Source organism: Podarcis raffonei, chromosome 6 (assembly GCF_027172205.1).
Source record: "Podarcis raffonei isolate rPodRaf1 chromosome 6, rPodRaf1.pri, whole genome shotgun sequence".
Taxonomy (NCBI): Eukaryota; Metazoa; Chordata; class Lepidosauria; order Squamata; family Lacertidae; genus Podarcis; species Podarcis raffonei.
In genome coordinates, this window is record NC_070607.1 from 97,756,186 (window position 1) to 97,768,959 (window position 12,774).

Genomic DNA, 12,774 nt, shown 5'->3' on the forward strand with positions numbered 1-12,774 from the left:
GCCAGAAGACCTGCTGGGAAAGTTGGGTCAGGTCATCACCCCTACTGTGTAAAGAAGCAGTAATCTGGTAAAAAGCTCCTGAGAGAGATCTCTGGGGCTGATAAATCCCGTTCTCCCAGTCACTGGAGACTTGATTTGTGCGAAGACCGGGCTCATCGGCCACACACAGATTTGTAAGCAGGGAGATCCACAGGATTTTGCAGAATTCCTGATACAATGGAGAGATCCCGCCACACGTGCACCTTTGTGTGTGTAAGTGCGCGCGCATGGGATTCTCTATACATATTCTAACAAGTAGGTTAAAGTAGGAGTGTACTCACACTATGCTTTTCTCATTTACATCCTTTTTAGCCCTTTTAAATATCTGAAAAGGAAGCCTCCTGTCACTCAAGCGGGGGGAAATATTGGTAAAGTGTGTATACACACACACACACACACACACACACACACAATTAATTTTTCTGTTTTGCAATTTAAAATTCTCATTTTACATCCTTAAGATATCAGTGACTTCCCTTCTCTTTCCATGGTTCACTTTACATATCATAAATCCCTGCATATTTTACAAAAACTATAGCAATCAGTATTCCATTATTGCATCCATCAAACTTATTTACACTGTTGAATTTATCTTAATGCTGCCAGTGTTTTCAGCAGTACACAATTATTTCCCATATATTCAATAAATGTCTTCCAATCTTCTTTAAACGTATGTTCTTCTTGTTCTCTTATACTATATGTTAAGTCTGCGAGTTGTGCATATTCTGTCAACTCAAGTTGCCATTCTTCTTTGGTTGGGACCTTGCTCGTTTTCCATTTTGGGGCTAACAAAACACCTGCTGCAGTTGTAGCATACATAAATAACCTTTTTTGACACCTGGGAATTTCCGTCTGAATTATCCCCAAGAGAAAGGACTGGTTTTTTTGGGGGAAAGTACTTTTAAACATTCCCCCCCCCAATTCATTATAGATTTCCCAATACTCTTTTACCCTTTTACATGTCCATGGTAATGTCTTATGGAGTCCAGGAGCATCATTCATTAGGAAGATCTCCTGCACAAGCCCCATTTTTTGCACACACTACTTCTTTCCTTTGTGTGGATGTGCAAGAAAAGCCCCACAAAGTCGCTTTTGACAGCTGCTTGATCGAATAGCTTCCCCCAACATTCCTCAAATCCTTTGTTTAGGCTGCTATTTCCACATTCACCTTGAATTGCACATTTTTGGGGGAATACGAGGGCCACGCTCCTCTGTGAAACATCTCTACAAGGAAAGGGCCCTGCCTGTTTCTCTACTGTTATCGCTTTGGTTATTAGCACGCAAAGTTCTCTGCATGTATTCATATGAGTCATTGGTTTGATCCTTCCAAAAACCGACAACCTTCATTGCAAGCAAAACTTTCAGTGAAAAGACCTCTCAAATCTCCGCTGAGTTATCAGGTTTGTGGTCCCATTGATTGGCTGGAGGAAATGTGCCAACAAGTGGCCCTAAACCACACCATGCAGTTTAATGCATGCATGGGACTCAAATGATTCTTTTTGTTCTATTCTGTGACACTCCCACCCCACTCCACTTTGAAGCCTTCGCACCAAAATCGCAGCATCTTGCAATCAATGCTGATGTCTAGAGTAGAGGCTTACCTGCCCAGGTTGCTTTCCAACCAACCCTCTGCCCCATTCCCCCCACTCATCGGCCAAGTCAATCCTCTACCTGCAACTTTCCTTACCTTTGTCCTTACTGGAAACAAAATATAAAAAATTCCTTTCAGTAGCACCTTAGAGACCAACTAAATTTGTTATTGGTATGACCAACACGGCTACCTACCTGTAACTAGAACTTTGTCCTGACTGGTCACTCCTGAACTTCCTGACCTTCCCAGGCTGGAGAAAGCAATTTCCTCTGAGCTTTATATAGCGGCCACAACTGGACTGATACAGTGATAAACATCAGCCGGGTAGCTCCTCCTGGCTCCATTGTAAAGACGTTGCAGGGGATCTAAATGTCCCTTGATGTAGGCCATATGTAACACAATGTGATTTACATTGTTCTCCAATGCCTTCAATTGTGTCGCTTAGGGGGCTGAAGATTTAAGTAAAATATTAAGCTGGTGCCATGGAAAATGCACTTCATTTTGAATGGACTTCAAATGCCAGCAATAATCTTTGAAACCAGGTCTACTAAATGTGTACCTATATTTATTATTATGTATTTAATTTCTGTCTTGCCCTTTGTTTGAGGATCACAGGACAGTTTGCAATATACAACACAAAAATGCCTAACAAAGTAAAAAAGAAAGCAATCTTCCCCCCTCCTCAGTTTAAAAGGCCATTGATAGATCAATTTTCAGTAAAATTTCTGGGGAAATCCGGATGCACAGCAACCCAGTGTTGTTTGCCAACTTTCCATAAAAACAGCTCAAAATTCTATGCGATTTAGCAAAAGAAAAAAAAAAGTTCAACAACTTTGACCTCCCCTCAAAAAAGGTCAAAACCAGGATCAGGCCAGGATCAGTGCAAGATGCTCAAACCCTCGTCTTGCCCTGCTGAGCAATTTGGCCGCTGAATTCTGCACTAGCTGGGGCTTCCAGATTGTCTTCAGAGGCAATCTTATACCTTCAGAGGTATAAGAACGTAGGCAGCAGAAGCTAAGCTATCGCTATCCCATCCCCGCCAACATTTATTTGATGAAAAAGGGGACATTCAATCTTGCTGCACACATAGACCTAACATCCACATCTGCATCAGTCGCCACCTCACCTACCTCGCAGGATTGTTGTAAAGGAAGGATGTGAGAGCAACGGGACTGTAGGCAACACCTTCTGGAATGAAATAAGATTTCAGCGCTTATCCTTATCCTTATCCTTAACAACAACAACAGAATCTGTGAGAATGACCAGGAACATAAAAGGTAAAGATACCCCTGACCATTAGGTCCAGTCATGGCCGACTCTGGGGTTGCGGCGCTCATCTCGCTTTACTGGCCGAGGGAGCTGGCATTTGACAGCTTCCGGGTCATGTGGCCAGCATGACTAAGCCACTTCTGGCAAACCAGAGCAGCACACGGAAATGCCATTTACCTTCCCGTCTGAGCGGTACCTATTTATCTACTTGCACTTTGACGTGCTTTCGAACTGCTAGGTTGGCAGGAGCAGGGACCGAGCAGCGGGCGCTCACCCCGTCGTGGGGATTCGAACCACCGACCTTCTGATCGGCAAGCCCAAGGCTCAGTGGTTTAGACCACAGCGCCACCCACATCCCTGCGATCAGGAACATACCAGGGAGTAAATCCTGTTGAACTCAATGGGACTTACATCTGAGTAAACATGCTTAGGATGGCAGTGTAAGGCTGCCCAATCTTTACTCAGTTACCTGGGAGTAAGCCCCATGGAATACAATGGGACTTACTTCTGAGTAGACAGTGTGAGGCTCCCTTTACAATAAAGGAATCGACATTCCCTGCATTTCCTCAGAAATGGCCAGCTGATGCCACGTGAGCGAGATGAATAAACACCCAGCAATAAAAGATAATGGGAGAGGATTTACCCCAGCAAATTATTGGTCAAAATTACAAATACCTAAATACAGACAGTCATTTACCTTTTCTAGGTTCAACGTGCTGCCATCTGCCTTATTGCAGGGCAGATTTGAGGGTAAACCATACGCGGAACGAGTCTGCCCCTGCGGCTTGATGGAGGTAGAAACTGTCTCTCATGTCTTGTTACGCTGCCGTTTCTACGGGGATATACGCTCGGTATTTATTACCGTATTTTTCGCCCTATAGGACGCACCGGCCCATAGGACGCACCTAGATTTGGGGGGGGGGAATAAAGGGAAAAAAATTATTTCCCCCCCCCCAGGCGCGGGGCTGGGGCGGGGGAAGCTCGGGCTTCCCCCTCCCCCAGCCCCCAGAACGGGACCCAGAGCGATGCCGAAGCTGCGTGCAGCTTTGGCATCGCTCTGGGAGATCGCGGGGCTGGAGGAGGGGGAAGCCCTCCGCCAGCCTTCTAACCAAGTCGGGGGACAGCGGGAAAGGCACACTGCGCCTCCCGCTGTCCCCCGAGTTTGCGGGGCTGGCGACGGGGAGGAGCAGGCTTCTCCCCCCCGCCAGCCTTCTAACCAAGTCGGGGGACTGCGGGAAAGGCGCGCTGTGCCTCCCCGCTGTCCCCCGAGCTTGTGGGGCTGGCGGTGGGGCTCTCCAGGCTTCAGCGAAAGCCTGCATTCGCCCCATAGGACGCACACACATTTCCCCTTCATTTTTGGAGGGGAAAAAGTGCGTCTTATAGGGCGAAAAATATGGTACCGCTGCTGTGCAGAAATCTCCAAATGAATCTGAACTGCAATGTCTAAAATCCCTGGCAGAGGGCAAGGATCCTGAGATCACGCTAAGGGTGGCCAAATTCTGTGCGATTGCCATAAAACTTAGGGAACAAGCTGTGCTATCATAATGATTAAGGCCTTAAATGATGATTTTAGGTTATATGTTAGTGCCTAAGTTTTAATTTATATATATTTTTAACTGCTGCTATATCTGTATTGTCCCTGTTATACCTAATTGCAAATTAAAATGTATCCCTATCATGTTTTATGACTTCCTTGATATTGTATGTGGAGTGGAACTGATTGCTCTGTGACCCAAATAAAATAAAATAAAATTCATTCATTGCCGGCTGCTGAAGCATTGAAATTAAAGAATTTAACATGGATTGGTGACCTTTCCTTTCCAAAGTAGAGGAAGGGCTTTGTATGCTAGTTTCACCATATCCTTCATTTGGTGCAGGGATTTTATTTTCTGTATAAACCAGACTCTGTTCTTGCACCCCTGACTTTTCATGGTTCTCCGAGACATGGAAGGGAGGAAAAAGGAAAGCTGGGACATGCCAGGATCAAATCAGAAACTGGTATGGCTTCCCTGGAAAATTGGGATGCTTGGACGGTATGCTATTCAGATAGGGGCATAGCTGGGCCACCAGCCTAAACTGATGGAAGGCACTCAGGACCACCGAGGCCCCTCGAACCTCAAGCCCTAGCAATGGATCCAAGCTGTTACCTACTGCTTCCGAGGACATGTAAACCCCTCAAGAGCAGGCGGCCTCCCATCCATTCAGCTGAGGAAACCACCTAGACTGAGAGCCAGTGTGGTGTAGTGGTTAAGAGCGATAGACTCGTAATCTGGTGAACTGGGTTCAATTCCCTGCTCCTCCACTTGCAGCTGCTGGGTGACGTTGGGCTTGTCACACTTCTCTGAAGTCTCTCAGCCCCACTCACCTCACAGAGTGTTTGTTGTGGGGGAGGAAGGGAGAGGAGAATGTTAGCCGCTTTGAGACTCCTTCGGGTTGTGATAAAGTGGGATATCAAATCCAAACTCCTCCTCCTCCTCCTCCACCACTACTACTTCTTCTTCTTCTTCTTCTTCTTCTTCTTCTTCTTCTTCTTCTTCTTCTTCTTCTTCTTCTTCTTCTTCTTCTTCTTCTTCACAATGTCTCAGTCTTATCTGAGCTTCACTACCTAATCAGAGCATTTGCTTCAATCGTATTCCTTTGGCTGGTGGGCGTCCAGCAATACTGTTTTGGAATTATAAGGATGGTTTTCAGGTTTGACAAGGACAACATCCAAAACCTTGTCTAGAAAGATGTTTCTACTCTGGTTCTCCAGTCATTTGAGGCAGCTTATTAATATATTTTGAATTCTGGTGCTGGAGGAGACTCTTGAGAGTCCCTTGGACTGCAAGAAGATCAAACCTCTCCATTCTGAAGGAAATCAGCCCTGAGTGCTCACTGGAAGGACAGATCCTGAAGCTGAGGCTCCAAGACTTTGGCCACCTCAGGAGAAGAGAAGACTCCCTGGAAAAGACTCTGATCCTGGGAAAGATGGAGGGCACAAGGAGAAGGGGACAACAGAGGACGAGATGGTGGGACAGTGTTCTCGAAGCTACAAACATGAGCCTGACCAAACTGCGGGAGGCAGTGGAAGACAGGAGTGCCTGGCGTGCTCTGGTCCAGGGGGTCACGAAGAGTTGGACACGACTAAACGACTAAACAACAACAACAACAACAACAACATTAATATACAGTGGTACCTCAGTTTTCAAACATCTCAGAAGTCAAATGTTTTCAAACACTTTTCAGAAGTTGAACATGCCACGCAGCTTCCGTATTGAGTTTTCCGGAAGTAAATGCTTCTGGAAGTGAATGCTTTGGTTTTTCAGCGTTTCAGAAGTCGAACGGTCTTCCGGAATGGATTACATTCGAAAACCAAGGTACCACTGTAGTGCAAACCAGGAGAGACGCTCCTGAGACCTCCATTAGGCAAGATTTTCTGAATGTCTTAGACAATCAAGGCCTTAACCGATTTGCTCTTTGCAAACTGGACTTTGCTACCCTAACTCTTCCAGTTCCTTCCCTTTTTCTTCTGCTGCCCTTTCTCTCTTCTCGCCTTTCTTCTTGCATGAGAAGTTGTCAAAGCAGAGGCAAAGACCCGCTCAAAGAATATGCCAGGAAATTTAAACCACTTTCAAAACTGGCTTATTGTTGCTGCACCAATGCAAAAAAAACATGGGAGATGTGACACAGTGAGAGATCAGATTCTCATTTTTCTTAGAATGACAAATGTAGAGGAACTACACCAGAGCATGGCCTCCCTCTCCTGGCTTTCTCAAGACTGGAGGTGTGCTAGACCTCTTCTCCAATTTCCCCCCCCCCAACCTCCCCCCAACAACCTCCATAAACTCTCATCAGTACTGGCCTACAGATTCCTGCTTCTTGCAGATTACACAGAGTGAATCTCCTTTCTTCACCATACTACCTGTTCTTACTCTCTGAGTACATAGACAAAGCCAACAGCTGCAGCCAGGTTTCCATGACACAAGCAAAGCACGCCAAGAACCAGAGATCACTATCGCCTCTGTTGCACCACGCGCTGCCTGTGATGTTATCGTCAATAGTGCACAAGTTCAAAAGCACCTCGGAAACAATGGGCTCTGATGTGCCACAGGAACTGCAATGCACTTCCATGCACAGATGTGGAAGCTTCATGTGCACTTGGCAGTGCCAGAAACAGACCTCTGGCGTGTGATAGGTGCAAAAGATGGACGCTGCAGAGTCTGTGCCCTTGGGCTGTGTGGCTCCATGTGTGGGTTGGCTGTGGCCATTGCCTGTTGTGGATTGTGGCTGTTGCTCGATGCTGGTGGGACTGTGGGCTGCCTCTGTCATGGAGTAAAGCAAAACATTTCAGGGGTGAGGGAAGAAGGCAGGAATGTGCATCTGAATGGTTCTGCAAGGATTCTTAAAGTGTGGGCCATAGCAAGGGGCTATGATGTTTCGGTTTCATGTTGGGACACACACACAAGCTTAGCATCTTTAAACCTCTTTTGTTGACAACTAGCATTACACTTTCCCTTTTTAAGTTTGGAATAGAGTAGTTGCTTTGGAAGACGACCATCAGGCATCCGCACAACATGACCAGTCCAACGACGTTGATGTTGAAGAATAATTGCTTCAACACTGGTGATCTTTGCTTCTTCCAGTATACTGATATTAGTTCACCTGTCTTCCCAAGTGATGTGTAAATTTTTTCAGAGACACCGTTGATGGACTCTTTCGAGGAGTTGGAGATGGCGTTTATAAGTGGTCCATGTTTCACAAGCATACAGTAAGGCTGGTAGTACAATAGCTTTGTAAACAAGCATTTTGGATTCCCTGCGAATGTCCGGGTCCTCAAACACTCTACACTTCAATCGTGAGAAAGCCGCACTCGCAAATCTCAGGCGATGCTCTGCTCTGCGATCCGTAGAATAAATCCAGGGGAACAGTGGTGGTGGTGGAATAATAAAATATAGCCAATAATACTTCCTCCTCTTTTGGTCAAGAAGGTGGGAAAGGCAGTTATTCCGTAATCTCCGCATTAGGCAAAAAGAGAGCTTTTTACACTTACAGCTCAAATGAGGTTGTTGCGACATTGTTGTTTTTAAATCTGCAGAGACCGGAAGAGGTGAAAGGGGATCTCACGATGGCACCAAATCACGCTGAAATTTTTTTGACGTCCTTACTGGACAGAGTGTCGGTGCCCAGGGACTTCCTGTCTTCGCAGAGAAGGATATGGAGTGATTGTATTACATACCACAAAGTCATCTTTAGTGTTCTACAGAGTTCTCTTAAACCCCTGCTAACTGTGAAATCTTAAAGCCCTATCAGATAAAGGTGGAAATCTTCTAAGGTGGAATTTCAGCCACATGTCGTGCTTAGACAAGGCAGAATGCAAAAAGTCGTCGTGGTGACTTTGGGGCTAGCAGGTACATTATGCGTTGGGAGTTTGTAGGAAAGTGCATGTTTTATCAGAGGACAGGCAGAAGGAGGGCAGGGAGAGAGAGAGAGAGAGAGGAGTTGGAAGTGCAGTGGAGAATAAACCAAGCTAGTGAAAGAAGAGCAAAGGATAAAGTTGTGCAGCGATAAAACTGCAAGCACATTTGCAAAGATAAACAGGATCTGACATGGTTCCAAATTGGATGAGGGACTGCTTGTTGAGATTCCTGCATTGCAGGGGGTTGGACCAGACGACCATCTGGGTCTCTTCTGTGATTCTATGATCAGGAGTGCAGCTATACAGCTGCAAATAAAACGTTTTGACTGTGTTGTCAAGTGCAATACGCAATTGTGACACTAGGTGGCAGCTATGAGCTACAGCAAATTCAATGCATTTTTCAAAACTATTTTTTTTAAAAGCATTTTCACAATGCTTTTTAACATGCCTGCAGATTCCACCCTAATTGCTGGCATATATACAAATGTGTAACCTTTATCTGGGCCGCAGAACCGTACATGTTGAGAATACAGTTTCTAGAGGTAGAAGAAGAAGAAGAAGAGTTTGGATTTGATATCCCGCCTTTCACTCCCCTTCAGGAGTCTCAAAGCGGCTAACATTCTCCTTTCCCTTCCTCCCCCACAACAAACACTCTGTGAGGTGAGTGGGGCTGAGAGACTTCAAAGAAGTGTGACTGGCCCAAGGTCACCCAGCAGCTGCATGTGGAGGAGCGGGGAAGCGAACCCGGTTCACCAGATTACGAGTCTATCGCTCTTAACCACTACACCACACTGGCTCTGGTACATGATGCAGTTCTGTTACGAATGTTAAACTGTCCAGCCCTGAACTGGGTAGGAGACCCCTGGGACTGGAACCACAACACCCGTTGCTCCAGGTTCTTTGGAGAAAGGACAGGTAGGGTTGAAACAATGAAACAGTACTCCTTGAGAACATAAGGAGCACAAAGTGAGCACAAGATCACTCTCCTTTTCTCCAGTTTTCAGCAACCGGGGTTCAGAACCATTACTGCCTCTGATCTTGGAGAAACAGCAATGTTAAATGTTAAGGAGGTGGCATCTATTTAATGTGAAACAGTTTATAGGACCAGGCTGGAGTGGGGGAAAGTGTTGGCTGCTTTCTCCGCCAAATGAACCCCCCCTTACAAGGAGGGACATGGATGGGAAACCATAATAAGTAAACCAATAAAACCATAGCAGGGGAGAGGAGCCAGGGCTGGTGAACCCCTGGTGAGAAAGTGCGAGCCACGTGTCGCACGGTGCACGTGTGTGTCGTCCTCCTCTCTGGACAGCCCCGTTTTCCATCCACCTCCTCCTCCTCTTTTTAGCGTCACCTGCTGGGCTCCTGTGGCCTGATCCAGTGCCTTGCCTCTGTGCGCCTCCCAGAGAGTCATATGATCCCTGGCACTCGGCGACTTCTCCTAAATTTTCCAATATGTCAGTAAAAATATTTACCTTGGAAGATGCCACCGTGCGCTCACTTCGCACATCCCAGCGCTTATCGAAGCTCTGAATTGGTTCTTTCATTCCTGGTGTGAGTATATAATATCTGGCGCTTCCCTATCATCAAAGAGGAGATTAGCAGGTGAAGCTCTATCTGCTCCTGAGGAATCTCCAGTCCAGCCGGACAGGTAAGTGAGCGATGCAGTTGCCCCAAGACACCTCTGATGGTAGGAGATCTACAAGAAAGAGAAAGGTTCTGGAGACAGCCTTTGAGGCTGGAGACTTTGCTGATTTTGCATTCTCTGCACAAAAAGTCCTTTTCATCGAGTGCGATTATGAAACAAGCCTGTAATTACTACTAAATCCAAAATGGCTCGTATGTCACCATTTGCTTGCAGCTAATTCAGAGAGCCTCCAAACCGTCGTTAATTGGCAGGAGGGAAACAAGCACATATCAGAAATTTTGGTTTGCAAGATTAGCGCGGTATAAAGCGCTCTGCTACCAGTCACTTTCAGACAACTTTTTAAAAATGAACATCCGTTCTGATTTGCTTGTAGGGAGATTAGGTGATGCTGCATCAAAAGCAAGCATGCGCCAGGAAATTGCATTTCCCTGTAACTTTCCTTCTGGCAAAAGAGTCCAATCTTTTGGGGAAGCAGGTTTGTTTTGCAAGAACTCCAGATCAGCTTGAATTGCCCTGAATTTGCCAGGATGTGATTGAATCCGGCTTGAAAATAGCGACAGCCCGGAAGCACCCATCCTGGTGCAACAAATCCACTTTCGTGGCTAGGAAAGTGACGTGGAAAATGTGCAAAAAAGTGTGAAAATAGTAAACCATTTACAGGAAGGCACAGAATCGCCTCACAAGCAAATCGGAACAGATGCTAAATAAAGTATAGACATAGTCTGACCTCCGCAGAAGCTTTGTGCAAGCGAATCAAGAAGGCTCATTCTCATATAACTGGCCCCCAAATAAATCAGAATGAATGTTCAGTAAAGACAGGACTGTGTTTAACCTCCAAGCAAGCCTTAGGCAAACAAAACATGGCAAATGCATGGTAAGCAGGTCATTTGGACAAACCCTAAAATGTTGCATAAATTAGAATTTAGTTTGATGATAATAATAATAAAATTTTATTTATATCCCACCTTCCCCAGCTGAAGCCAGGCTCAGTTTAGTGTGGCAGCACCTGCACTTCAGGACTTTGTGCCTTTTGACACCCACTTAAAATAGTTTTGTTTAGGCAAGCCTATCTCGGCACGGAGGCATGGAGATGCTTTAATGTGCTTTTAGCTCATGGTTGATTTTAATTTCTTCTTGACTGTTTATTGTTTTATTTTTATGAAATTGTTGCATGTCATGTGCTCTAATGCAAACAGAGCTATATCTCAGTGCAAACATGTCAGACAGTTTAAAGATGAAAATGAATAAAAACCATGTTGCAAAAATCATTCTTTAAATACTTAGTTCTAACTTTCTAGTCAACAGAGTTAAGTGTTTTATTTTACATTTTTGTAAACCACTCAGAAGTGTTTTTTTTTAAACAATCAAGTGATATATAAACCTTGCTAAACAAATAAATGAAATATGGTGGGAAATAGAAAACGGTAGTAGATAGGTCTTTCAGTCTGAACGGAGAGGTGTGCTCTGCTTTATATGGCCTGTACAGAGTGAATCTAGGACTGCAGTGAAGCATTCCACTCCTATCTTATTCAGGGACTGGACCTCTACTCTCTATAGCGTTTTGAGAATTCTGTCCCATTGCATCTGGTTTTCATCTTTTTGCAAATCACTTCGAGATTCTTGTGAATATAAAGCAGTTAAGAAATATTCTAAATAATTAAATAATTTCCATTGGGGGGAAAAGCGGAGCCAATTGATTCATAGATCTTCTCAAAAGTAACTGCGGCTGCGCAAGAGCTCATTTGCTTCTCCCCGCAGACAAGTTAAAAATACAGCAATGGTGACTTAATGTTTTTGTGACTTAGACATTTAATTGAATGAAGAAATTCTGGCAACACATTTGAACTCACTTTTTGTACACCCTGAAAGTCCCTCATTTTGGGTTCTAAATCTCAACCACCGTAATTCATTCATAACCCAAACTAATAACGTGTTGTTGTGGGTTTGTTTTTTCCACGTTTGCTCCTTCCACCTCAGGTCCTCGGGTCCCGTCTTCGCCATCTTCTTCCGTACGTGGTGGTGACGCATCATGGGGTTCTGTCTCAAGGCAATGCAGATCTGCCTGCTGCTGCTGTTCTGCAGCCGGGCAGCCCTTTCTGATGAAACCTCCGAGTGCCTTCCGCCCATGCTGAAAATGGATAAAGATACACTAAAGTACGGTAAGTGACATAAACTTAAACATAAACTTGTTGGATGTACAAATATGTCTCTCCTGGGAAGCAGTCGATCTGCCATGACTCCCAAACCAGTCCCTTTCGCTACCCTGAGAAAGAAGTGGATGAGGAAGGGAACAGGCTGTTCCACTTTCAGTGGGGGAGAAAGACCCTTATCCCCTTCCCCAGGCTTCTCCTGAACTGAGGATGTAGCTTGCTCAGACTCAGAGAACCAGTTCTTCCCTTACACACCATAAACGCAACATAAACCTAGCTCCCTAGGGAGGCAGGGCCAACCACGGGATAGACGGACTCAGCTCTTTGCTGAGACAACATCTTCTGAAGCTCAGCCATTGGGAGCTGCTCAGGGAGATCTGCCTTCACCTTTGCCTGGACTTGACTCAGCCTTCTTGCCTGGTTAGACTAGACTGGCTTGACCAGATTTTGGCTTCCGCTACCCCTGCAAGCCCCATGCTTCAAGAGAAAAGGAAATATACCTCCCCAAAATCACCTCCAATGCAACTCAGTTAAAATGATTTAAATGGGAATAAAACACATCTTTCTGTTTTTGTGGTCCTTTAGAGACACATCAGATTTTTATACCAGACAGGCACATTGTTGCTGTTGTTTAGTCATGTTCGCCTCTTTGTGACCCCCTGGACCAGAGCACACCAGGCCCTCC